At 42.6% G+C, this 27,856-nt stretch overlaps 1 long non-coding RNA gene across 1 annotated transcript in view; it reads left to right on the top strand.

Moving 5' to 3' along the window:
• LOC128316388 (uncharacterized) overlaps positions 1–27,493 on the top strand; it is a 60,152-nt gene extending 32,659 nt beyond the window's left edge. The window contains exon 3 of the long non-coding RNA XR_008300217.1: positions 25,245–27,493. This is a non-coding gene — a long non-coding RNA (uncharacterized LOC128316388). The remainder of the gene's footprint in view (positions 1–25,244) is intronic.
• Positions 27,494–27,856: the final 363 nt, after the last annotated feature.

The following is a 27,856-nucleotide window of genomic DNA, read 5'->3' as shown; positions in this document are numbered from 1 at the left end:
TCAAATTACCAAATTAGGTAGACACCAGAAAAAAAGGATTGTATCCTGACAAATCTACATAGCTCTTTACCAAAGGCAGTACAGCATGACTGGGAAACCCTGGCACCAGGCATTCCCCAACTCCTGGTTTATGACCAACGCCCAATCACTAGCTTGCTGCATGGCCTTAGACAAAGCCCATCTTCTTTTTGGACCTCAGTTTTGTCATTTGTAAGTCAAAGGAGTTGGAATGAATGATCCTCCAAAATCCTTCTGGGTCAAGCTTCTATTTCTGAGTTAACCTGTTCAAACCTGAGAAGTAGAAAAACCAAAACTCTGGGCTTATGGCTCAAGTTCAATTTCCTTTCTACAGTTATGTATGTAAGAAAGCAACCTAAAGTCAGATTTTAAAATTCTTGTTCCCCAGTTATGTGCTGGACACTGACATCAACCATGCAAGCAGATACACTGTCCCTGATTTCAGGTGAGGAAACTGCCCATAGGTGGCAGGTGACTCACCCCAGTGTGTGTGTCTGACTGGTGCCAGAGGCAGAATGGAAAGCCTGGTCCTGCACATTTCAGGACCTTCCTCTCCCTACATGGGCTTGTAACATACCCCCAAATCAACAAATAAGCCAAAAATCAATCCAATCCCAAAGCAAAAATAGTCCTTCTCTTTCTAGTTTCCTCCAACTGACAAAGAAAAACAAGAGTTGGAAGTTTCATCTATAAGAATAAAATACCATGTAATTTGTTAACATGATAAAACTATATACAGTTGTGTGTGGTCTCACAATGGTTCCAAAGTCCAAACATGTTTTAATACTTGATATACATGTCTTTGTACTGCAGTTCACATTTTATCTGGAAGATATAAATTCTCTGGGGTATAAAAGGCATTATGAGCACAGAGTCAAAGATCAACAAGGATTTTCTTTTTTCTCTTTAGTTTTCTGGCTAAAGCAGAAAGGCTTACAGGTAGACCATTCAACCTGGTATGGTGCCCCTATCAGGTGTCATGTATGATATGAGCGTGTCCTCCGTGGAAACACCTCTAGGATACACAGGAGGCATTGTGAACAACAACACTCTCAGCAAACTTAGAAACATTTTTAATTGTTGTTTCAAGCTGGCTGATAATTGTCTTAAAATAAGTCTCTCGTCATGTTCTGGCACTTAATCTGTAGAATTCCTTAAAAGACATTGGGCCTGGTAGGCAGTAATATATCATGTGTCCAGCAAAGACGCAAAACATTATGGATGTTGCCATAACTCTCAAGGAGTTGTTAAGAGTTCACTTAAATACTTCTAAAAATATGATGGTATAAACTTCCCAGGTTTGTTTCCTTTAGATGATGGACCATCAATAAATAGGCAAGGAACAGCTATTACAAGATAGCTTTGAGAAAAAATGTACAACATTTAATCAGTCCTTATTCGTGGTTTATCTGTACTGAAGCTCCCATTCAATTTTTAAACCCAAATTCTACCCTAAAACCGAACACTGAGGTTTGGGGTTAATACTACCATATAACAGGACTATTTTCTAAATCAGGTGTTATGAGCCTGCTGCTTGGTTTTTTCTGCAGTTGTAAATGTATGGATATGTTCCCATTAAAACTGTGTTCTCATGTACCCCTCCTGCCTCCCTGCCATGGTGACCTTACTGAGTGCAAGGATAATGTCTCTTACAAACTGCTTACGTCCCATAGCACTTTCTAGTGTTCCATGTATCATTTGTGAAACATATTTTTAGAATCTATTATGCTAGAGGCCAGGAGTTACAAATATAGCACAGCAAGTTGGAAACAGTCCTGCCCCCACAGAACTGACTGCCAACATGGATACAGCCAGGAACCGTGGGGTACCCAATGGGAGGGAAATAGAGGGTCGGGCAGAAGCTCATTGAAGGCCAGTAAAGGCTTCCTAGAAGAGATTCCATATGCGCTGAGACTTGAAGGGCAAGTAGGAATTCACCAAGTTAGGAAAGAGCAGGGGCAGGGGCTGTACAATGTGTGAGGAGGGCCAAAACAGGAGAAATAAGCTATTTCTGACAGAGACCAGAATGCCCAGTCTGGCGGCAAAAGAAGGGGAGTCAGGAGCACTGTGTGCCCACGTGTAAGTCCAAACTGATATTCACCCCTCTCAGCCTCAGTTTCCTGAGCTACATCTGAACTCTAAGTCTCTGGGCTCCAGAAGTCTCTGTTGATCAGTCACTGTTGCCATTTTCCTCTTTTGATCTAAAGTAACTTTTTTGACACTCAAATTACCAAATTAGGTAGACACCAGAAAAAAGGGATTGCATCCTGACAAATCTACATGCAGCAACCTTTTGCAGGTTGACAGTCTTTGCCAAAATATTGATGACGGGGATAGTAAATGCTCTGAGGCACACCGTGCTGAGCGAGACTCTGCAAGCAGGGTCCCAATCAATGTCCCACCTCCCAACAATGCACCCCCACGGACAGGAGCCTAAATTCTACTCATTACTCTTTACCTCTTACCAACATGTGTAGTTCACTTTTATTTGGGGTCCCTGTAGAGCACAGGGACAGAGGGAAGTTCTACTGCCCTCTCATCCACAAGCTTGCATTTGGAGAACACTCACCACGTGGTAGGGCAGTCTGATGTCTGTTGTGACTAGTAACAGATAACCCTGCGCCAGGCACTGTCCTAAGCCTCTGGCCTATACTCGTGAATTTTTTTCTTTTAATTCTTACAAACTCTCTATGAGGTAGTGTACACTATTATCCCTATTCTACAGATGAGGAAACTAAAGCTCAGAGAGGCACAGTAACTTGTCCAAGATCACACAACTTAGTAGCTGAGGAGTACGCTGGAACCCAGCCAGCCCAGCTCTGGCCTGAGCTTTTAGGCACTGTGCCCTACGCTTCTCTACTTCGACACAGTTAGGAGCACACCAAGACTTTCTTCCTTCCAGGAGTTTTCATGCTACTGGTGAAGGTGAACACCAACCCCTACCCAGAGCTCAGGGGCTATACTAGAAGTATGGGTCACAATAATGCAACTCAAAAAACCAACTTCAGGCGGCAGAGTCCACAACATGTATACAAAACAGCATATACTTTCCATAAGAGAAATGGCTACCACTCATTGAGGGCCTCCCAAGTACATGGCACATTTACTACATCATTGTTTAACTACATCATTGCTTTCTCATAACAACTATGCAAGGAAGATCGTATCTGTCCATCTGATATAAGAGGAAACTCAGGCTAAATTAAGCTGTGTAGCCAAGTCCAGCTGCTGACGCTGAAGTTCTTGCCATGTTCATGGTGGCCTCCTTAAAACACAGCGCTTTGTCCTTACTCCTAAAAGTTGGCATCAATTTCAGGTAGCTTCTCTTTGTTGTGGAGAGTACAGAGAAGTATTTCAGTTCAGGCGGTTACCAGATTCACTTCCCAAATTCTGCAACAGGAAGCGGGTGCAAACAGACCAAAACATCACGCTCACAGCGGCCTGACTGCTTAGAGAGAACCCTCTGGCTGCAGACCACGCCATCTGAGGCTGATAGGAGCACTTCCCTGAGCATTGTAAGGTAGAAGGGCACCATCTCGGAGTTCTAGATCCTACTGGGTCGGGGAGAAGGTGTTTGAAGAGGGCTGAAAGCAAAGTGGGAAGGAAGAAGAAGAGGAGGGCAAGGGAGGGAAAGAAGGAGGACGGATCAGACAGTACACCACAATTAAAGCTTCAAAACTTCCAACAAGATCTTCCTTCAACAGCAAAGGGTACCCAACCTATGCTGATCAATGCAACCTCTCCTTTGGCTGCCAGGTATCCTGTAAAAAAAGACTATGAAGCAAGGGCTTATATCCAAGATTCCAGGAGAGGAAGGTACATTTTAACCCAGAAGTACAAGATATATTGCATCAAAGAACAAGGAAAAGATGAAAATTACAACTTTGTTTCTAAACATATATTGCAATTTTATAACAGCTTCTTTCCTCTTGCCTCCAATCCCCTAGCCATGTGGAATAATACCAATTGTACTAATTAAATCTACAGTCCTATAACCTGAAGATCAGTCTATATTAGTTTTCAACTCCTTTTGGGGGATAGAGAAGGGGCAAGGTGTTAAGACTTTCCAATGAGTAGAAAAAAGAAAAGAACACAGAGGCAAATAAAACTAACCCAGCATTTGGGCATCGAGAGCAGCAATGATTCAAGTTAGAGTATAACAAAGGGAGGGATGTGTAGCTGAGTCAAAAATGTAGTGGCCTGTGTGACAAACAAAGGGAAGTGAACCTTGTCCCTTCTGGCCAATGAGTGCAGACAGCATGCATGGAGCCTGGTGGCAGCCTGCTTTCCCTTGGGGCTGCTGGAGGGATTTTGTAAATATAAACATCTTCAAATAACCCAAGATGTAAGAAACTGAAAGCATCACAAGCCGGAGTAGTCATCAGATGATATATTTAGGAGGGCTTATTTTGCAGGCTAGGATTACAGAAGAGTAAGATGTGGTCAATTAAAACTACTTAAGGACGAGTCTGTGGGCCTGAGAGGGAGTTGTCATCTATGACAAAGAATGAGAAGAGAACACCGTTCTCCAAAGATCAGGCAATAATTTTAACAAACTGGCTCATTCACCATTGCCCCAACTGCCAGTTTCTACATCAGGACTAGTTCAAGATTTCAACAGAAAGGAAGTGGTTTACAAAAGAATTACCAAGAACTCAGAAGTAGTTAATGGGGAAAAAAAAACCCTGCTGTACAAAATAAATTTTACTCTGTACACCATTTAGGCTATACATGTTTGCAAGTCGGGGAGTGCTAGTAAGAAGTACGACCTTTAAAAACAGATGCTGCTGCAAAATCCCTACACTTACGGAATTCTGTATGGCCTAACCCTGAGGCCTAATCAATCCCTCATCTCCCTGGAGCCTCATAATTAGCTACCCAGGTAGAATAAGAAATACGCTCTCATTTTACAGAGGTGGAAACTGAGGCTCATGAAGGTTAAACATATTGATATGGTCACGCAGCTAATAAATGCAGGACTGACGTAAGAACTCTCTTTCAATCCAAAGTGCATGCTTTTTTTTCCCCTAGGCCATGTATATCTAAAAAAATAAATTCTGAGCTCAAAGATGTTCAAAAAGTGAAATGATTTCAACTTTCTTGACTTGCTGTCAAACCTGTCTCCCAAATCACCTCAACTCTTAGTTACCATAGCTTTTCTCACCTCTTCTGATGCACTTCTCACTTCTTTGCTGCTGAAAGTGGTCCCATTACCTACATGGAGCTTTCCCAAAGACTCTGCAACCATAGCCTCTCCCTTTTGGTTCTAAAGCAATGGTTACACCACTTTCCCCATCCGTCAGGTTTTGCTATGTAATCTTTGCTTTGTATACAACTTATCATACCCATAAAACCGTATGCTTGCAGGTGGAGGAACCATACACAGGTTTCCTTTCGTGAGCCTCCTGCCTGACCCCTGCAATGCAACCGCCATGCTTGATGCACAGAAGATGCTCACTAGATACAAGCTGAATTGCAAAGGATCACTTACTCTCTAAGCATTCTATTATTTCATGATAAATTGCTGCTTGGGATTATATAATTTGGGCACTACAACAATTTGCATGATATATTGTAGGAAGTTTATCAATTTCATAAAACGTGATGTTTCAGTTGCATGACGTTCAAGTTGCTGACTGCTTTAACCAAAAATTTTTATCTGCTGTTTTACCAGCCTATGCCTCTCTGGTGGGCAAGAGGGAAAATACAGTGACAGCAAAATAATAATAACAATAAATGGCTGATATTTATTGTTTATCATGTGCTAGGCACATGATAAATTATTTACATCTATTATTTCATTTCGTCCTCATAATCCCTCTCCTCAATTTACAGATGCAGAAACTGAGGCACAGAGGAGAGAAACAATTTGCCTGAGGTCACATAGCTAATAGATGGCAGATTCAAATGCACCCTAGAGGCCACATCTTGAATTAGTCACTTGGTGCAGTTACAAAAACAATTATTCTGTAATCTTTTTAGAATGGTTTTTGAGCTGTAATCACTGTACATGACTTTTCTACTTTAATTTTCACAAAAAACACTTGAGATTTGTTATATTCTTCTTCTGAATCCAGCATTTAATAAGCTCTGTAACTTTCAGAACATTACTAAAACTGAAGCTTTCTGCCTCCATTTCCTCCTCTCTAAAATGAGAACGTGAAGAGTTATTGTTAGGATTAAACTAGTTTATTCGTGGAAAACACCTGCAATTAAGCGCCAAGTGCCCATGGCAGGGTTCTCTTGGTGTCAGCTTATTATCATTGTTGCTCTGGCCTATGGCCCACCTTCTCCCACATGGTTAAGAGATCATATGCAGACACGCACTTACTACCATACTAAGGCATATTCATATGTCTCTCCAGTGTTCAGGATGTGCTTTAAAACAAATTGGTTTGCCAAACATAAAATAAATTTGCCTAAATAAAAATCCATGCTTTTATAAAACATAAATGCACCTTAATCTGTGACAGGTACATACTTTTGATGACAAATGTATAAATAAATGAATGGATGGCCTAATAAAGGAATAAATGATCAAAAGCTCAAACAAGAAAGGGAATGACTAATAAACAAAATTGTGAAGTTTAAACTGATCTGCAGAACCTGGGAATAAAATGTAAGGCACATTTTTTTTTAATTTTCCAAGAACTATATTTCACTGTAAACAATGTCCAAATTAAAATGCAATTAATAGTTTCCAAAAATAAGTAGTATGAAGTCACATTAAAAGCTAATGAAGTCCAAGACCCCTGGGTGACTCAGTCAGTTAAGAGTCTGACTCTTGATTTTGGCTCAGGTCATGATCTTGTGGTTCATAGGTTTGAGCCCTGTGTCAGGCTCTGTGCTGAGACCACCGAGCCTGCTTGGGATTCTCTCTCTCCCTCTCTCTCTGCCCCCTCCCCTACTTGTGCTCTTGCTCTCTCTCAAAGTAAATAAACATTTTTTAAAAAAAGCTAATGAAACCCACATCCAATTATAGGAGAACCTCAGTGAGATCTCACTCAAAATTGAGGAAGGAAGTCTTGGTCAGGTTTTTATTTCATCCTTAATTTCCCACGCTTTTCAAAGAGTCTTATTCCAACTCTTTCTCAAACATTTGCAAGGAAGTATTGAGATTGTGAAAATAGATACTCCAGATACCTACACTAAATATTTACATTCTGCCTTTTTAGTTTAACAATTGACTTTGTTCTTCAGCATTTTAGGTCAAAATACTTAAATGTTTTAAAACATCAATAACAAGAGGATATGGCTTTTCACCAGATAGTCTAAACTTACTGGTTTTAGCAAAAGCTTCACAAGCAGGAATTAGGCAATTAAAAAAATGTTAATGCACACACACCCTGAAAATAAGAATAAAAGGTGGGGGGAGGGTAGCCATTTATTGTTTTGTCACCAAAAAAAAAAAAAAACATATCTCTTCCACTTCCCTGTGTTTATGTAGTTAAGACTTGCTGAGCACGGGCATTCACTTACATCATTTATGACAATAGCCTCGATTTACTGACCTGACGTAGGATTTATTTCAAAGGAGTTCTTAGATTGGCATGCATCTGTTTATTCATTTTCATAGCATCCCTGCACATTGGCATGTGACTGGTATCTTATCTTTATCACACAAGATTAAAATTGGAGGTACTATGAAATGAAGTGCCTTGTCCGGAGGAGACAGAGTCACATAACTATTACCTTATGAAACTTGGCTGAGAACTCATGTCTTTTCTTACAATAGGGTGTTATCCCACTAGATTATTCTTCCTCTACATAAATTTAAGCAGCCACAGCGCACAGCTGGGCAGGACAGACTCTCTGGGCAACTTCCAAGAAGACTGTTGGAGGTTGGGTTAACCTGACCCAGCAGGGGCCCTGAGACTGGCGAGAAAGGGCGGGAGCCAGAGAGAGTTGAGCATGTTGCCTGGCAGTCAGTGAGCCACATGGAAACTACTGGGAACAGATCGGCAACATGAAGCTGTGTCAGAAAAGGCGAGAAACAGGAGTGCTTCCTAACACACTCCCTTCCTCGCTGGCCTCATCTGAAACTCCCACTCCAGCCCTGAATTCTGTTATCTGTGCCTAAATGTCAGCCCGAAGCTGAGCTCTCCTGTTGCTCCGGCAGGAGCTGGGAGATCCAGTTCTCCAGCAGCCGACTTGGGCCCAGTGGAGGAGACCGTAGACAGGCATGCCCAGTTGCTCTGAACCGCTCACATCTATGACACTGGAATGGCACATCCTCTGAGAGTGAAGCCATTCAAAGGCCCTCTGCTACAAAAGTCACAGGAGGCATTTGGACTCCCACGGTCACCTCTCTCAAATCTGAATTGGGCTGCCAGGACTGAGTCATCTTCTTTCACTGTGGGTCTTGTTCCTGGCGGCAAGTTCCACCTGTTTCAATATTTGGTGGATGACAAAAGTGACCCTTGAGAGTTGAGGGACATGGGCAGCTGAGCAGTCTTCCAGACCAACTGTGGGAGAAACCAAGATAACCTATCCCCTTACAAATGGGCCTATGAAGGCCACTAGGCCAAAACAGTGTGTTCCAATAGGTAGCTTAGTCTAAATAAAGCTCTTTCCTGGGATTAACCAGTGTTGGGTGGGGGAGCAGTTCAACAGTAGCAGGAGAGGGAGTGAGCTCAAATTCCAGCGGCAAGAATGCAGGGGAGACCATATGAAAATACCTCTGAACACATGAAACTAACAAGGGAGGACAAAACCTGGACTACATAGGTCTCGAAAGGAAACACCTGGAAGCAAGATCCATCACAAGCCCGCCTAATGCTAGAATTCTCTAGAAGGAAACAGGCCTCTGCTAAATGAGGCACCTTCGAGAGAAGACAAGAGACAAAATCCTTCTCTGCCATCTTGAAGTACTCCTCATCCTTGCCCTCCATGCAAACCCCACCTTCACCCATTCTGTAAGTTAACTGGTACATTCCAGGATACAATGCCAGGAACAGATTTCTCCCAGCAAAGCTTTTCACCCCACCCAACTTCTCAAAAGCACTGGCCCTTTCCAGCAGTCTCTCATGAGTAGATGAAGTGATTAATTCCTAACTGTTTAAGCAATGAAGTTCTCTTCTATCTAAATCTTGCAAATCCAAGTAAGGGCTGTCAGCTCTCACAGAAACAGAGACCAACGTCAGGGTGTGGTAAACAACTACTTAAAGAGAAGCTCAAAAGATCTGGGGGTTTATTTCCATTTTACCGCTTATTATCTGTGTAGCCTTGTGTTAGTAACTCAACCGCTCTGTGTCTGCCTTCTTCCTCCTCAAATCTGCTCATGTCTGCCTCTTGATACAATCTAGAATCCAGCACTCAACACACTGTCTTTCTTTCTCCTGTACCTGGTCATTCATGCTAATGGTTTCATGTCACTCCCTAAGGACACTTGTTTCTGGAACATGTATATTCTGATCATCAGAATCCCCGAAAAAAAGACCACAAAGTCAGCCCTTTATATATGGTTATATGATGTTATTAATATTCACCTCTCTCTGATATCTAGTTTCTCACCAAAACAATGTACTTTATAGAGCAAGAATAATGTCATAATGAAAGATTATTTCAATTTAGGAATTGTCAGTGAATTCAATTAAATGTGGACTTGGGGTAATTGTGTATTGTGTCTGAATAATCTGTGATTTTCTTGATGCCTTTCTTCCACTATACAAGTACTGATATTTTCAGGATATTGAAACATCTGTAGTTAAACCACAACGGTCAATGCCATCATAGTTCAGCATTTCCCAGTTAAGAAAGGTTTTCACCAGGGACGCCTGGGTGACTCAGTCAGTTAAGCTTCCAACTCTTGATCTCGGCTCGGGTCATGATCTCACGGTTTGTGAGTTCCAGCCCCGCAGTGGGCTCTGTGCTGAGGGTGGAGCCTGCTTGGGATTCTCTCTCTCCTCTCTCTGCCCCTACCCTGCACCATGCACTCTTTCCCTCTCCCTCTCTCTCTCTCTCTCTCTCTCTCAAAAATAAATAAACTTAAAAAAAAAAGAAAGGTTTTTCACTAGATGATAGTTAGGCACTTTTTATAATCATTAAGCCTCATCACATTATTACTAAATGTTTATCTTCTATGAAACTTTGAGGAGTGTAACAAATGTATTAAGCAAGGAAATATGCAAATATTGCTATAGCTCCTTTTGAGATGAGAGAAATGACACAGGAAAATAGACAAGTTTACCATAAATCACAAATATAGGTTCTGAAACAAAAAGAGAGAGCAGAATCCTAGGCATGGATGGATAACTCTCTCTCCCCTCTTTGACTGGGATACACATGCCCAAAGGGATATAGCTTTTTCCCCATATGCCTCCCCATAACCTGGAGAAGTTACACTGTCCCTCAGCCCCCTTATGCTTTACAGGTAATACTCTGAAGCCCACAGAGTTTAGGCAACTTGCCCAAGATCATACAGCTTAGTCAGAGAAGCCTCCTTCTGACCCCTCAACACAGCTATTTCTCGGACACCGCACTATCCAGTTCCAACTTCCACCCCCTCATTCACTCAGCAAGAATGTCCTGAGAACCCACCTAGCATGCTAGGCCCTGGGTATAAGGCAAGTTCTCATCAGCTAAAACATGTTAGGTTACCCTCCCTCCCGGGGGGAGCTCAAAAGTAAAAAATGAACAGATAAATAGGTGACAATGAGCCTTGGCACAGTCTTTAATGATTAGACAGACTTAGATGCACAGCCTGAACTTACTGTTCAGTAATTATGTGACCTTGGGCTTCTCTCTCTGTCCTCTCGTGTAAAATTCTGTGTTAATTCCTCAGAGGTGTTTTGTGGGGATTAAATAAGATAGTGGTGTGTGTGTGTGTGTGTGTGTGTGTGTGTGTGTGTGTGTGTGTATTTAAATAGCACAGTGTGCGGACAAAGTAAGGGGCTCAATAAGTGGTAATAATTATCACCACTACCAATCACATCAGGCTGGGAGTGGAATAAGTACTCAGAGCCCCTTTTTCTCCATTCTTCCATCCCCAGGCCGCAGAGCGCTCACCTCCTGCCACTTGGACCACATCAATGGGGAGAGCCACTGGAACTCACAAGGGGCCTGGCAAGGCCTCCTGTGGGGGTCCTGGTTCTGCTGCAGGACTTCCTAACTCTCTGTCTCTGACTTTCTCAGTAAATCATAACATTTAAATTCCTTACAGTCTATGAATCGTCCACCAGTCTAAACTTGTACACATTCCTGCAAGAAAAATTCAGAACCTTGCCTAATAAGTATTTAGTTAACAGGAAGATATCAGACAAAGATGAGAACAACTAAAAAAGAACTAAACTAAAAAAAGAAAAGAAGTGTATTGCAAGCTTTCCCCAACTTGCCCTTTATCTATTGTTTCTGTAATTCATTTAATCCATGACAATGTGGAGCATTCCATGAAAAGCAACACAGGATCCCTATCCTCATGAGGTCTCTTGGAGGAGATCAGATAAATACTGGTAAACACCCAGTGACGGATATGGAGACACAAAGGCAGTCATGGCTATATAAAGATAGGCACCTGTTTGGAAAGGCTTCAAGGAAAAGAGTTCTAAAGGGCAGTGCGGTGATAGGCAGACTTCAGAGTTGACAAGAGACAGTAAACCAAGACTGTAGGGGGCAGCAGAAAAAGTGACCCCTTGGTAACTGAGGGCGAACGTGAGGGAATTTGCAAACTTCTCCAGAATACCTTAGCACTCACATAGTCAACAAGCACCGGGAGCTGAATCAGATTAGAAGGCAGACGTCAATTATGTTGCACACTTTGCCACCTCACATGTTTATCTGGATTAATCAGGTAATGAGTCAGCTTTCTATTTACCTTTATGATAATTGGGAATGTGAATGCCCCAAACCCCAAACTTCAAAACCCTAGAAGTAAATTATTGGCCTCATCTAGATCACTGAAAGGTACCGACATCCAGGAGCAATGGCAGATTTTTTTTTTTTTTTTACTACTAAATACCATAAGAAGAGCTAGAGAACTACAAACCTACGTATGGTTTTAAGAAACTATATTTTTAAAATTTTTACTTTAGGGAGAGAGAGAGCGAGGGGGGAGAGCAGCAGAGGGGGAGAGAGAGAAAGAATCTTAAGCAGGCCTCACGCTCAGCACGGAGCCCAACACAACACTAGATCCATACGACCCTAGGATCATGATCTGAGCCAAAATCAAGAATTGGAGGCTCAACCGACTGAGCTACCCAGGTGCCCCATAAAAAAATTACATTTTTATAAATGTTTTTCTTAACAAGTCTTGCCACCTAAGATCACAAGTTTATGTTTTTTGCTTTTTGGACAACGATACCTAATACAGCAGCACATTGTTGTCAGTGGACACTGTTATAAATACTTGTTGACTAAGCTGGTCACACTCCTTACCCAGGTCATAAGACACACACATATCCCTTTCAAGAAACTTTGATTCATTCCTCCACGAAGGCCCTACAGGCCCCATGGGTGACAATTTCCAGAGTAAAATAACATTTCTCCTTTAACAAGTGCATTTGACATGACAGGCACTATTCTAGTACCTTACTCATCCCTTCCAGTCCTTGATGATTAAGGAATCCCATCCTATGATAAAGCAGCTGTCATTACAGATGAGAAAACGGCCTAGAGAAGAGAAGCAACGGTCCTACGTCACACAATTAATGTCACCGAAGGAGACTACAGTGCAGCTCTACCTAACTCCACACTGCAGTTGTGGGGTCTTGCTCAAGAATGAGACAGATTATGGAGAGAACCTCTCATGCCTATATGTCAAAATAACAAAAAAACAAAAACCACTGTCCTTGTAGACCCATCATCTTCAAATAGAAAATTAAATGAAACACCCAGTGCATAAGCTCCAACACAAGATTGAAACCAGACCCTTGAGCCAAGGAAGAGCTCTTTTCATAAGACACAGCTCTGGACAGGAGGTCAGATTTCTTCAGCTCCCAAACACCTTCCTCCACCTGCCAGGAGCTCTGCTGTGGAAGCCTAACACCAGCCAAGGCGAAAACCATTGCAGGATGAGGGCTCACCTCATCGCCACTGACAGCCAAAATAGCTCTTACTTGTCAAGGTAATCTCACAGGGAACAATCCACAACGTCCTGCGGACACCTGCCACTCAGAAAGGTGGATCTCGCGCTGGCACCCCCTGCCCCACCCTTCGGCCCCCGCCCTGCTTGCGGTGGGAAGTGCCGGTGGGTGGAGAGCGGCCGCCAACTTCAACACCAGCCTGGGCTCCCAGGGCACGCTGGCCCCGCGCTCCTCGGGAGGGCGCCCTGGCCGGCGCGCAGGAATAACAACAGCCTCTACACAGGCAGCAGGGAAAGGCCCGCGTGTTCACATTGTTGTTTCTGGATCGGTTTAGCAAGTCTGGGCCGCGGGAAACCTGAGGCAAAGGCTGAAAGAGGCTCTTGTTGAGAGGGAACTGCCTCTCCTCTCTCCCCACATGACTCCCCAGGGCTCCTGCGGCCCCCTCACCTTCTTCCGTGAACCTCAGGAGGACGACAGCCACCACCTCGGGAAGCCACTGTGGCAACAATGCCACGGAGATGACACATGTATATACATATAATATATATAATATATATATATATACATATATATATATATATATATACAATGGGGCACCTGGTGGCTCAGTCGGTTAAGTATCAGGCTCTTCAGGCTCTTGGCTTCGGGTTGAGACCTGCATTGGGCTCCACGCTGACAGTGCAGATTCTCTCTGTCTCCATCTGCCCCTCCCCTGCGTGTGCTCTCTCTCTAAATAAATAAATAAACGTAAAAAGATAAAATAAAGTAAACAAACATTTAAAATAATAATAATATAAAGGAGAGGATGATTTTTTAAAAACAGGAAGAGTGCCTCAAATGTCTTTAGATCAGAATTCTGATTTCCTCTGGAGGACATGATTTCTTTCTACACTGCCTTTATGAACATACGCTCAGCAGTGGTTTCACGGTTCCATCCCTTGCTACTCTTTGTCTCACTGGGGAGCTAACAGCTACTGCCTTCCCTGCCTCCAGGCTCACACTCTCCAAGCCACCCACCACTTTGCTACCCAAGCAGCATTCTAACTTTTAAATCAGTTCATGTTCTCCTTCTGACCATTTTTCAATGGCTACCCATTACCTACAGCAGAGGTTCTAAATGTTTTGTGGATACCTGATTAGAGCTTCGGTTACTGTTTTTCATTCCTTGAAAGTGAATCACTCATAACATACCTAAGGTTCTCTAAAAGGAAGAAATGAAGTGCATTCTATGTATGATATGGTGCCATCCATGGTTAATTTTATAAAATTAAGTCATTTATGAAGTAGATTCTTTGCAATACTTTTAAAGTTATTTTAATTTACTTGAGAGGGAGAGGGGGTACACAAGTGGGAGAGGGGCAGCAAGAGAGAGGGAGAGAGAGAATCCCAAGCAGGCTTTGTGATAATTATTAATTATTTAATAAATAATAATTATTATTAATTATTTAATAATTAACAGACCACAGCCCCATACATTTGGGTAGAGCCCAAAGCGGGGCTCGATCCCAGGAACCATGAGATCATGACCTGAGCCGAAGCCAAGTGTTGGGTGCTCAACTGACCGAGCCAACAATTCTTTTAATTGAGATTTAAAAAGCTTACACCCATACCGGTTTGCTAGTCATGCTGTGTCAATACTTAACCATATTTTATTTGCAAAAGAAGAGGCTCGCTCCCAGGTTGTCTGACCTTTCCTGTGATGACTAGTGGCGACCAGGATTATGCAGATATTTTCAGAAAAACAGATAGGCTTAATATATCTCTTCAAGGTAAGGATGACATATTCATCATAAATAAGCAACTGTTTTTCTAAATAAATCTGCTATCTTGAAAATGGGTGTAATAGGGAATCTCTGAGATGCCCTCCTCACCCGCATCCCCTCACTACCCCAACTCCCACCCCCCTTTCATCCTTTCCTCCTGGTATCCATGTTCTTATCCATTTGAGTGTAGGCTGGATGTAGGCACTCACTTCTAACAAACGGAGTATTTAAAAAGTTACTTGAGATTATGTCACAAAAAAGCTGATCTCCATCTTATTTGACCTCTCTCATCCTCACTTTATGGAGAACTCCCCCCCCCCCCCCCCGGCAAGGAAATACTATCTCTGGCCAATAGCCAGTGAGGACCTAAGGCCTGCCAATAGGCATGGAAACGAACTTAAAAGCAGCTTCTCCTCCAATCCAGCCTTGACTGGAGGACAGACCAATGCCTCAATTATAGCCCTGGGACAAAAGAACATAGTTAAGCCACTCTTGGATTCCTGACCCAGAGAAATGATATGATGATAAAGGTCTGCTGTCTTAAGCCACTAATTTTGGGGACAGTCTGTTATACAGCAAGAGATAACTCATACAATTGGGGAAATATTTCCCCATCATTAACGAGTCAATGGCTGAAAATAATGTGAATATGTTTCACTTTAAAAACAAAAAAACTCTCCTATCTACATATTTGTAAAAACTAGAAAGAGAATTCCCGAGGCTATTTAAATTTTCCCAGATAAAGACTATGCATGGGTTTGAACTAATTGCTAAAAATGCAAACTGCAACACCTTCCAAAGACTTTGCAAGAATGACTTGCAATATCAGGGATGACAGGAAGTCAGTAATTAAATTTCAAGAAAAATCTGAACATAGTGCTTGAGATTTGGAAAAAAAAAAAAATACCAGCATGATTTAGATAATCCTGCCAATAAATACTTCTTTGATTGGAATTCTACCCCTTTTTTAATTTTCTTTTTTAACGTTTATTTATTTTTGAGACAGAGAGAGACAGAGCATGAATGGGGGGAGGGTCAGAGAGAGAGGGAGACACAGAATTGGAAGCAGGCTCCAGGCTCCGAACTGTCAGCACAGAGCCCGACGCGGGGCTCGAACTCGTGAACCACAAGATCATGACCTGAGCCGAAGTCGGACACTTAACCGACTGAGCCACCCAGGCACCCCAGAATTCTACCCCTTTTTGAAATATCTTGTTTTGATTAAACCCAGAAATCAAAACAAACTGAGTTTAAAAGCAGTCCTTTAAATTACCCTATCACAAAGTATTAAGCCAAAGTTTTCAAATGTTCACACAATGCTCATTCTAATTTTGAATATTTTAAATGGGAGCAAAAATAAAGATTACCGTTAAATATTGTCTATGTAATCTTATCTCTATGTATTTTGTAAGAGGTACAACAGACTAGTATGAGAGTGCTTACATAAATAAATATCCATATAAAGTATTACATAACTACATATTTTAAGATTCACACTCAAGCTGTTTCTACCATTAGGTATATGCAACTGAAAACGTCTATATGCCCCTGACCTCAAAGTTAAGTCCAAATGCTTTCCTTTAGTGTGTAGTCCTTCCACCTCTCCTTCCAGTCTTGCACTTGGAGCCACTTGGAATTCTCAAGGGTGAGCTTAAAAGCAGACACTCCCAGGGCCCCTGTGTAGCTCAGTGGGTTGAGCACCAGGACTCTTGATCCCAGCTCAGGTCTTAATCTCAGCGTCACGAGTTCAAGCCCTGCCTTGGGCTCTACCCTGAGCACAAAACCTACTTTAAAAAGGAAAATGGAAGAAAAAAAAAAAAAAGCAGACCCTCCCACTAGAAGGCCCTTCTTCCAACACCACCTCCACACTGCTCCTCTCCCATCCCCCACGTCTACTTTAGCAGGAAGAAGTACTTCTATGCTCAGCTTACACTCAACCACCCTCCCTCCTCCTCTCAATACCCTCGCTATGCCTCTGTCATACTTTTTTTTATTATAGGACTTACCACCTGTGACGTATTTTAAAGATTTGCTTATTTTTCTTTTTGTTTGTTTGTTTGTTTTTGAAAGAAAGAGAGGGGCAGAGAGAGGGAGACACAGAATCCAAAGCAGGCTCCAGGCTCTGAGCTGTCAGCACAGAGCCGGACACGGGGCTGGAACTCACCAACCCTGAGATCATTACCTGAGCCCAACTCAGACGCTCAACCTTCTGAGCCTCCCAGGCGCCTCTGGATTTGCTTATTTTTCATCTACCCTTACTAAACTGAGGGCTTCCGACAAAATTTGCTCAGTAGCAGACAGTCGATAAACATCTGCTGAAGACATGAATGGAAGGACGGATTCACTTTTTTCAGATCCTTGTTCTCTATGACTCAAACTATAACAAGTTGAGAAGAGACTCCCCCTTCATCTCATCCTGGCCAGATATCTGGCTATCTAACAACCAAGACTTAATAATTTTTTTTCAAAAAATTTCCAAACTGGATGTAAGCTTCAGATCCAGCAATTCCGACTACATTTCTCACAATATTGTGTAAGCAGCGGTGTTGGGTGGTAAGAAGCCAGACTACCTCAGGTGTCATCCACCTTGGCCACTTGGGCACATGAAATATCCTCATGCACCTCGGCTTCCTCATCCGGTAAATGGGAAAATAATAACTAACGCATATAAGCAGTGGCCTGGGGGTCCCGGATCTGTCTCTTGCAACAGTATTGGGACGGAACGGACCCAGGGACGCCCCTTCATCCAGCCTCCCGCCACCCTCCAACCTCCTTTCCGGTCACAACCCACGCCACCATGTTCTCAGCCACCCTCGGCCCCGGGGACCAGCTAGCACCCTGTTTTCAGCCGGGCTCCGGACTGCCGGTCACCCCTGAGCTCCCAGACTCGCCGGAATCGTTCCCCGGGACAACCACCCGTTGCACGCGCACCGCGGCCTCCTACTCACCTGTCTGCGGACCCCGTCCGCCGCCAGGCCCGGGCTCCGGACGGCGGGCGCCTCGTCCCCCGAGTGGCCCGGGAGAAACCCGACGGCGCCCGCGGCCTCTCAGCGTGCAGACCCGGAGGGCGTGCGGAAGCCCCCTGCTCCCCGAGCCGCGAGGGCCCGAAGCCTGGACGCCGTGGGAGCGCCTGCGGCCCCGGAGTAGCGCCCGCGGCCCCGGAGTAGCGCCCGCGGAGGCCCTCGTGCGGCTCGTGCAGGCCCGGGGCCGCCCGCGCACGCGCCCGGCTCCTCGCTGCCCGCACGACCGCGGGCCTGGGCGCGGGGCCCTGCCCCAGGCGCCCCCCAAGCACGACGAGGAGCCCGGCAGCCTTTGGGGGCCCTTCAGGCCTCCGCCTGGGTCCGGGGCTTCTGTCCGAGCCTCTCTGGGCGGCCGCGAGGCAGTTTTTCAGCTGCTTGGAGCCCTCCGTCAACCGTGGATCGAGGGGAAACAGTGAAGCGAAATAAAATAATAATAATAATAATCATAATAATCATAATCATAATAATAATTGCATATAGGTGTGGTACAGAGTAAAAGTTCAATAAACACTGGTTATTATCCTGTTGCCCCTGGCAGAGACATAAAGCAAATAACTAATAAGTGCTAAACGCACTCCCTCCCAGACCAGACCTGCCCTGTACCTCCAGTGAATACACACATGCGTTTGCACGTAGAAGCACCTGAAGGGTAAGGCTCTGTCCATTTTTATTTTCGTTGTTGTGGTTACAATGCCTGGCATATTGTAGGTGCTCAACTAATGTTTGCTGGTTTATCTCAAAATTCCCCATATATCCCTGCCTTGTAGAGATTTGGGTTCACACTGTGTTTCAGATCACCCTTTTGAAAGCATTCTCAGGGTATCTATTGTCAGAAGCAGGATGTGGGGAAACAGTTAATGTGGTTGATGTTGCAGGAAAAGCTAAGAAAGACAGGAGAGGAAATTACAGTTCAATAGAAACCAAAAGTCAATCAGTAATTTAATGGGAAATGATTCACAAAAGCAGTATTTACACACGAGTACAACTTGTTCCAGTGACTTCAGAAAGTAGGAAAGGTTTATTTAAAAACACATAACAACCTTGGCAAATTCTAACACGGAATAAAAACATTTGCGATTAAATCAATTCTATTGTCAGAATTCTTTGAATTACAAATAACTAAGGGGAGATTCACTAGTACAAAAAAGGAATTCAGTGGGTTCATATAAGTGACAATTTCAGGGGGCTGTTGCAGGAACTTATAAACTGTTATTAGGTGGATCCTTCAGTCTACCCACCCCTTTATCTGTACATCCATCCATCCATCTCTCTGACTCCTGATCTGTCTCTCTAGCTTTCAATTATCTCTTACTGGAGGCAAGTTTTCTTCATTTGGCAGAGGAAAAAGGGCAAAGCCACCAAAACTTCAGGCATACATCACCCCAGTTCCCTGGCCAAGAGTGGAAAGTTTCTTTTTCCTCCTGAGTCCATATAGGGTAGAAAGGAATGCAGGGTAACCCAAACAATATTTATCTACCACAACCACAATGGAAAAAAAAAAAAAACCCACTCTGAATTCTACTCCTCCAACAAACAAACCACTATCCATCTTCACATTCCCTTCCAGTGCTAGTGCATAACTCTTATACAATATCCTGGCTCATTTTTTCATTTGACATTTTGCCACAAGCATTTTACCAATTGCTACAGAGACTTTATAACGATCACTTTTAAGTGTCTATATAACATTTGACCAAGTCGTTTAGTCACTATGAAATAATTTACTTATATCCTTAATGATTATTATTTATGCAATTTGTAGGTGTGGCCATAATTTTTAAATATGGTAATTATTCTCTTCTTACCCATAGCATGTTACTTCTTAAAAAGTTTTTCCCTAATACAATTCTCAGAAATTGGATTCATGAGCGAAACGGTAAGAACATTTACCTACTTCTCCAAATACGTAACCAAAGGTGTGTTCAGAAGTTGTACCAACTTTCAGTGCCTCCAGTAATGTTCTCATGCCACAGCATCACCGTGTTGTCATCAGCATTGAGGCGAACTTTCCATTAAGTCCTGGTCCCTAAACCTTCTCACCAGTTCACAGTGTCTTCATTAGTCCCACTACATTTTTAGCCTGACTCTCTTCCTGGAGGAAACACATAAGAGTTTGCCCAGCCCCACTGCTAGCATAGAGTAGGTACTCACTAAAGGTTAGGTAACTCTGCAGCTGAATCCGCTACGATCCCATCCAGGTTTCTAGGGGAAACCGCCTTTTGAAATGCTGGCTTTGAGCATTCAAAGTATGGAACAAAGATAATCAAAAATGTATCTGCGGGGCCATTTCTACAAAAAACTACATGAAGAGGAAGGACTTAACGTTTTGATTTATCTGCTCTCTTGGGCTTCTCTTATCTGTTCTGGCAGACAGATAGATCTGAAGGAGTTGTTCACAGAGAAGCATGACGCCATCATTGTTGGTCCTCTTCTAAAGAGTTTTGTTGTTGTTGTTGTTGTTGTTGTTGTTGTTAAGATTAACCAAACCAGTGCGTCTGAGTGGCTCAGTCGGTTAAGCGTCCAACTCTTGATTTTAGCTCATGTCATGATCTCAGGGTTCATGAGTTCGAGTCCCACATTGGGCTCTGTGCTGACAGCGCAGAGCCTGCTTGAGATTCTGTCTCCCTCTCTCTCTCTGCCCTTTCCCTGCTTGCTCTCTCTCTCTCTCTCAAAATAAATAAAAATAAACTTAAAAAAAAAGAAAGATTAACCAAACCAACATTGCTGACACTGTGGGTCAAACCCCTGGATGCCCATCCACATGACCTGTAGAGAGGTTTTTAAATGCCCCATCCCAAATCCTCTAATTTAGAATACCCACAGGTAGAGCCAGGTATTTATAACTTTTTAAATCTGCACAGGTGACTGTGACAGAGCCAGGATTTGGGAACCAAATAAATCAACCAGTAATGAGGTATTAGTATTAATGTCAGTTGTCCTTAGTCCTCCCACTTGAGTGGAAAACAAACTCTATTAGGGTTTTCTTTCGTTAGACCTTCCCCCCCACCCTGTCTCAGGCTCCCATGTGGAAGGGCTCCGCCAGAAGCAATAGTCCCCTCTCTCTGAGCCAGCTTCCTGAAGCCCCTCCGCCCACCCGTGCCGATCAGCCTCCTGCACATTCTGTTCTCCCACGGGAGGCCTGGGCTTCTTTTGGTTGCCAGCGGTTTGCAACTGGGGCCATTGCAGTGCCTGACTGAAGACCTAGTGAGTCTCCTGGGCAAACAGATCCATGCCACATTGCCCACAGTCCACCCAGTGCCTGGGTCCCTCTCTGAGACTCCTAGTTCCCAACTCAGCCGGGAAAAGGGGTGCTATTTCTTGGTCTCCCTCAAACTCCACCAGTAAGTTGTCTGTTTACACATCTTCTCTTCCTTCCTGGACCACATATTTGTTGAGGGCAAGTTCACACATCTCCCCTACAGTTTGTAAGACACAGAGCCTGGCACCTAACAGACATCAGACAGGTATGTGGTGAGCAAATAGGAGGGGAGACCCGATATCCACTCCACACCTGCTCTGTGCCCAACACCATGTGAGGCCTTTAGTTACATGGTCTCAGGCTACCTGCATCACAACCCCCTGAGGTAGGATTTAATAGTCCAATTTGCAGGCAAGAATACAAATTATCATCAAATGAAGTTCAGTCAGACTGTCTAACGTAAAAAAGGCAGGAACGTAAAAAAGTGAGAATTTATTCCCCTCTTTCTTCCTGCTGCCTAGTTTTCTTGAGATAATTTAAGCACACAGCTAAAAGTCTACAGATCCCTCATATGACAGACATACAGTTATCTAGAGATGTGTCCTCTTGGTTGGAAATGATCAAACTGATGAGGTCTAACCCGGACCAGTGCCCTCTCTCCTTCTACATTGTTCATTATCGTGAGATCTTGGTATTTCAAATAGGGTTATGCCATTTGGGCTGGGTACTTAAGATTTCCCTAAGGGCCAAGGCTGAGTAATTTTCAGGTAATGAGCTTTAATGTCCAAGGAAGGAGACATCCTGAATCACCTTCTGAACCTGTGCCATGCATCTGCTGTAATAGTATCAGTTGTTCTAGAACCTTGCATAATTGATCTTGTGACTTGAAACTAAATCACTTTTAAAGCTTCTTCCAAAATGGTTTTTGCCCTCCTGAACCATACTTTATTACAGCTACACTTACCCAGACAACAGAAAGGAAAGAAAGAAAGAAAGAAAGAAAGAAAGAAAGAAAGAAAGAAAGAAAGAAAGAAAAAAAGAAAAGAAAAGAAATCATTCCTTAGTGCTTCCACCTTCACTGAGGAGGTGTAAAGTCACCCTGAGCCTCCTTTGTCCTCAAGGGCAGAGTGTACCACAGGCAAACTTTTCCCCAGCCTGAAAAATTATTGAGAATGAGATGTAGAGGAAGGGGAGGGTTTTCCACAGCCTCAGGAATTCAAGTTTTTAGTTCTCTCAGGCCTCTGAGCCACTACCCTGAGGAAGTGACGTGAGTTATACAAACCCTTGTGCACATCACCAGAGAGAGAATCTGCATCCGTGTGCAATATCGGTGTGCAAAGTGTAGTAAAATTCAAAAAAAAAGGGGGGGGGGGAGGTGGGGCGGTGCCTGGGTGGCTCAGTCGGTTGAGCGTTCGACTTCGGCTCAGGTCATGATCTCAAGATTCATGGGTTCAAGCCCCGAGTCGGGCTCTGTGCTGACAGCTCAGAGCCTGGAGCCTGCTTCGGATTCTGTCTCTCTCTCTCTATCTCTCTCTTTCCCTCCCCCGCTGGCTCTCTTTCTCTCTCTCTCTCTCTCAAAAATAAACATTAAAAAAAAACAGTGTAGTAAAATTCACTAAACCAGATCCTACTCACTTAAAATTTGAGGCCATAAAACCTTAAAGCTGGCACTCTTTGCTTGTACAGATGAGGACACAGAGGCTCAGAGAGGCTAAGTGGCTTGCCAGAAATTACACAGCTATCAAGTAGCATAACTGTGGTTTGAAAGTTGTCCTCTAGAATTTGAGTCCAGTGCTTCTCTGTTTATAAAAGAGTACTGCCCTTAAGGTGAAGGAAAAGATGAATTTTTTTTTCATTTTTATTGTTTATTCTTGAGAGACAGAGACAGAACACAAATGGGAGAGGGGCAGAGAGAGAGGGAGACACAGAATCCGAAGCAGGCTCCAGGCTCCGAGCTGGCAGCACAGAGCCTGATGGGGGGGGCTTGAACTCACGAACCATGAGATCGTGACCTGAGCCGAAATCAGACACTTAACCAACTGAGCCACCCAGGCGCACCGGGAAAGACAAAATTTAACTTTATTCTGAGATGAAATAATTTACCATCTAGAAAATAGTATAACTGAGGATGTAGAGAGAATGAGGGAAGACAGGAAGATATATGCTTTTCCTACTGAAAAAGAGATTGTTAGGCAGGAAGAAGTCATAGGCAAGAATTGAAAGTCTTCTCTTCATTTTGCCAGCGGGGTAATCTGAGGAAAGTTAGTTGACTGATGCAAACTTCAAGTTTCTTCATCCATAAAAGGGACTTACCCACAAGGCTATTATAGATTTAAATGAAATAATACAGATTAATTAAAACTTAGGTGCTCAATAAATATCACTTCCTTTCCTCAAAACACCTATAGGTCAACCATTATTCTTCTCTGGTCATTAAAGTGTCCTCCCAATGACCCTAAATTTTTTCTTGCCTGTCATTGTGTTTACTTATTTGCTCAATTGTTTATTTTCTGCCTCCTCCCACTAAGAGGTAAGCTCAAAGAGGACAAATCCATATCTGTCCTGATCTCCTTTTTATCCCCAATTCCTAGCACAGGGCTTGACCTATAGTGACAATCAGAAAAAACTGGCAAATGACATAAAAGAATTTAAAACTTCACAGGGAGAAATGAAACTACTTCTCCTCACCATTGTATTTTTTTAGGAAAAGGCAATATTTTACTAATTTTTACTAATTTTACTAATATTTTACTAAATATTCATTTTTTAAGTTTATTTATTTATTTTGAGGTGGTGGGGACAGAGAAACCCAAGCAGCCTCCACGACAGTGCAGAGCTCAACACGGGGCTCAAACTCACAAACCGTGAGATCATGACCTGAGCCAAAATCAAGAGTCTGATGTCCAACCCACTGAACCACCCAGGCACCCCTTTATTAATTCTTTTATTGTTAAGTGTGTCCTATGTAAACACTACGGTTATATGCATATATTTTTTAAAAACATTTTAAGTTTATTTATTTATTTTGAGAAAGAGAGACAGCATGAGCAAGGAAGGGGGAGAGAGACAGGGAGAGACAGAGAATGCCAAGCAGGCTGTCAGCACAGAGCCTGATGCGGGGCTCGAACTCACAAACCGTGAGACCATGACCTGAGCCAAAACCAAAGTCAGACACTTAACTGACTGAGCCACCCAAGCGCCTCGGTTATATGTATGTTTTAATTTATGTATTTAATGTATGTAATTTAATGTATGTATTTAATGTATGTAATATTATGTGTATACAAATATATATACACATACACACACACAAACATGTGTATCCAACATAGTATATACTAATATAGTTATAATGTGTATACTAATAAATGATGTAAAATATTATATATAATTTAATAATGTATACTAATAAGTATATGTGATGTGTGTATATATGTACATTATACATGTAATATATCATATGTGTAATAATATATTATAATTATTACATTAATTATTGTATTAATAATATATTATATTATAGTGTATAATGTATTATACACTAAATAGGAGATACTGCTTGCCACTGGGAAGAAGTAAAGGAATAGGTACTTGGAGAGCAGCAAAGAGAAGCTCAACATTAATCCATAAATGTCCTCTTTCTTTTATATTAAAAATGAAAGACAAAGTAAAAAAGACAAAAAGCTAATGGAATAAGAAAACTGAATGGGAAAGAGGCACTGATACAAAAGAAATAAGCAGAAACTGACTCTTCCCTGACAACTTGTTGAAATAAATGATCCTCCTCCCAAGTTTACAGATGGGGAAGCTGAGGCCAAGCAATGCGTTCAAAGTCCAGTAGGCAGCAAGCAGCCAGGCCAGGTGGGGAATTGAAGACAGAGGGTGTCAGACACCAGGCCCTGCTCCTGCCTCCAGGACTCCGCTTGATTTCCCAGCTGATCAGACTACCATCAGCAGAATTCCCAGTGGATCCGCCTCTGGAAAAACCTCCATACGCCATTATTAGAGCAATGTCACTCCCCACTGAACATCTCGCAGGCAAATGTTCTATTTGTGAATCATTGCCCTATTATGAATAAGATACCAGATTAGCCAGTCTTCACTAGATTAGGGTCATTAATAACCCCAAAATCTCAGTTGCTTTTCAACAACAAAGATTTTTTTCTCATTCCCATTTCGTATGTTGGCTATGGCTCTGCTCCACGTGACTTCACGCGCGATCCAGCTGAAGGAGCGGCTTCTCTACAGGACACGCTGGACAGTGGCAGGGGAGGGAAAAGAGATGCCGAACTGCAACGGCCCTCAGCGTTTGCCAGAAACTTCTGCTCAGACGTGGCATACTGACTTCTCTCACTCCATTGGCCAAAAGCAAATCACATGGCTCAGCATGATACCAATGGGACCCAGAGGTAGACTCCTCCCACAGAGAAGCACTGTCAATTATATGGCTATCCACAGACGTGTATAAACTATTAAAAGGTACAGTAAAATATCAACAATAACGCCATATTCCACAGATACCATGTTCTCTGCTTTTGGTAATCAACAGGTACAAATTTTTTTGTTTGTTTCCGATAAACATATTGACACTTTTTATCATTTACATAAATTATTTCTTTCAGAGGGGCACGCCACTGTTAAAAGTATTTAAATAGCCCCTGAAGTTCCCAGAAGGTTCCTGTCCTTTTCTGAGGGAAATGCAATAAATAATAAACAATCAGGACCTGTTTTAATATTCTATGATTCTTTCAAAAATGATAGCGACACCTAACTGATTTAAATATATGCTCTTGGATCCACAGATGTTAGTTGTGTAATAATGAGGCTTTAAAAGAAACAAATGGCATGAGTGCCCAGACTGGGTGCATTTTGTTAAACAATGGTTTGCAATTTTCCCATTTTGGGTGTTGAAGTCTAACTGAAGGGAAATTCAATTGGAAGTACCTATGCTTGATTTAATCCTGTTGTCTCCATATTGAAATTCTTAATATTTTTGAACAAACTGATCTGCATTTTTGTTTTGCACTGGGCTCCGCAAATCACATAGCCAGTCCTGCTCAGAATAGATGTTCCCTCCCCTGGAACAATTTCTCTGTGTCCCCTTCAATAAAGCCAAGCACCTCTCCTAGGTGCATTCTTAAGGCCCTGTGATTATGGCCCTTTAAGAACAATGACTAATTCATCATTGTATTCCAGCATCCACTACCAGAAAAATATTTGATGAATAAATGATTACCAGACAGTGGGGATACTTTTCTTAAAATTCCCAATTTTGTGAAATTGTATTCTCCTGCAGAAAAGAAACCACTCGATCCTGCCATTGTGTTCTCCCTGTGCTTTTCGCCAGATAGTGCCAAGTAAACTGGTATAGGCAGAGGGCCATCTTATGAATCTGCAAACTTTTGCGAGTTTCTCCAGCCAGAACCTCCCATTACCAGGATCTGTCCCTCAGATTCACTTTATTTTGCTCCTACGCAATACACATATGCAGTCATTCACTGATGTTTAATACTTGAAGCTTCAGGTTCTGCCAAAAGCACGGAAATAGAGGAAAATGCAAATTACCACACTCCAGGAAAAGGAAAAATCAGAGATACAGAGTACATGTATGCAATCCTACACGAGAATTAAGGAGTCAATTTTCAACTAGTAAGGTCATTCTGATGCACGACAAAAGAAGGGAATAAATTCTCACTTTTTCACATTCCTGCCTATAGTCAGTCTTTGACTGAACTTCATTTGATGATAATTTGTATTCTTGCCTGCAAATTGGACTATTAAATCCTACCTCAGGGGGTTGTGATGCAGGTAGCCTGAGACCATGTAACTAAAGGCCTCACATGGTGTTGGGCACAGAGCAGGTGTGGAGTGGATATCGGGTCTCCCCTCCTATTTGCTCACCACATACCTGTCTGATGTCTGTTAGGTGCCAGGCTCTGTGTCTTACAAACTGTAGGGGAGATGTGTGAACTTGCCCTCAACAAATATGTGGTCCAGGACTAACCAGGTACCTGTCTTGGTCAAAATAACCAAATGATTACCAAATTCCTGATTTTATGTAGCTAAGTAATGACTAAATGCAGAATAATCTCCGACAAACTATGAAAGGGCCTACATCTGTCTATATAGTCTTTTTCCCAGTTTTTTTCCCCAGTTTTATTGAGAAATAATTGACATATATCTCTGTGTCATACAGTGGCGTTAGCTATAGTCATCATGTTGTACATTCCATTCCTAGTATTTATTTATCTTATAACTGGAAGTTTGTACCTTTGACAACCTTCCTTCCATTCCCCCTCCCCCTAAGCTCCACCTCAGGTGGATCTCTTTTTCTAGGAGTTTTGAGTTTTGTTGTTGTGTGTGTATGGTTTTTTCAGAGTCCATATATAAATCAGATCATACGATATTTGTCTTTCTCTGTCTGACTTATTTCACTTAGCGTAATGCTTTCAAGGTTCATACATGTTGTTGCAAATGGTAGGCTTTCCTCTTTTTTAATGTCTAAATAATATTGCATTGTGTGTGTGTGTGTATACACACATATATATATATCACATCTTCTTTATCCATTTATCCATCTATGAACACTTAGGTTGCTTCCACGTTTTGGCTGTTGTAAATAATGCTCCTATAAAGATGAACTCCTTCAGCTTTTGTTTGTTCAGGAAAATCTTTATCCCTCCTTTGTTTCTGAAGGACAGCTTCCTGAGGTATAGAATTCTTGGTTGACAGTTATTTTCAATACTCATCTTATTCTATCCTGGCCTGAAAAGTTCCTGTTGAGAAATGCAGTCAACCTGTATCCACTTCACTCATCCTTCTAATACAATCCGTCTT

This window comes from Acinonyx jubatus, chromosome B4, assembly GCF_027475565.1.
Source record: "Acinonyx jubatus isolate Ajub_Pintada_27869175 chromosome B4, VMU_Ajub_asm_v1.0, whole genome shotgun sequence".
Lineage (NCBI taxonomy): Eukaryota > Metazoa > Chordata > Mammalia > Carnivora > Felidae > Acinonyx > Acinonyx jubatus.
The sequence above is the reverse complement of the archived record's forward strand: the minus strand, read 5'-3'. Positions and strand labels throughout refer to the sequence as shown.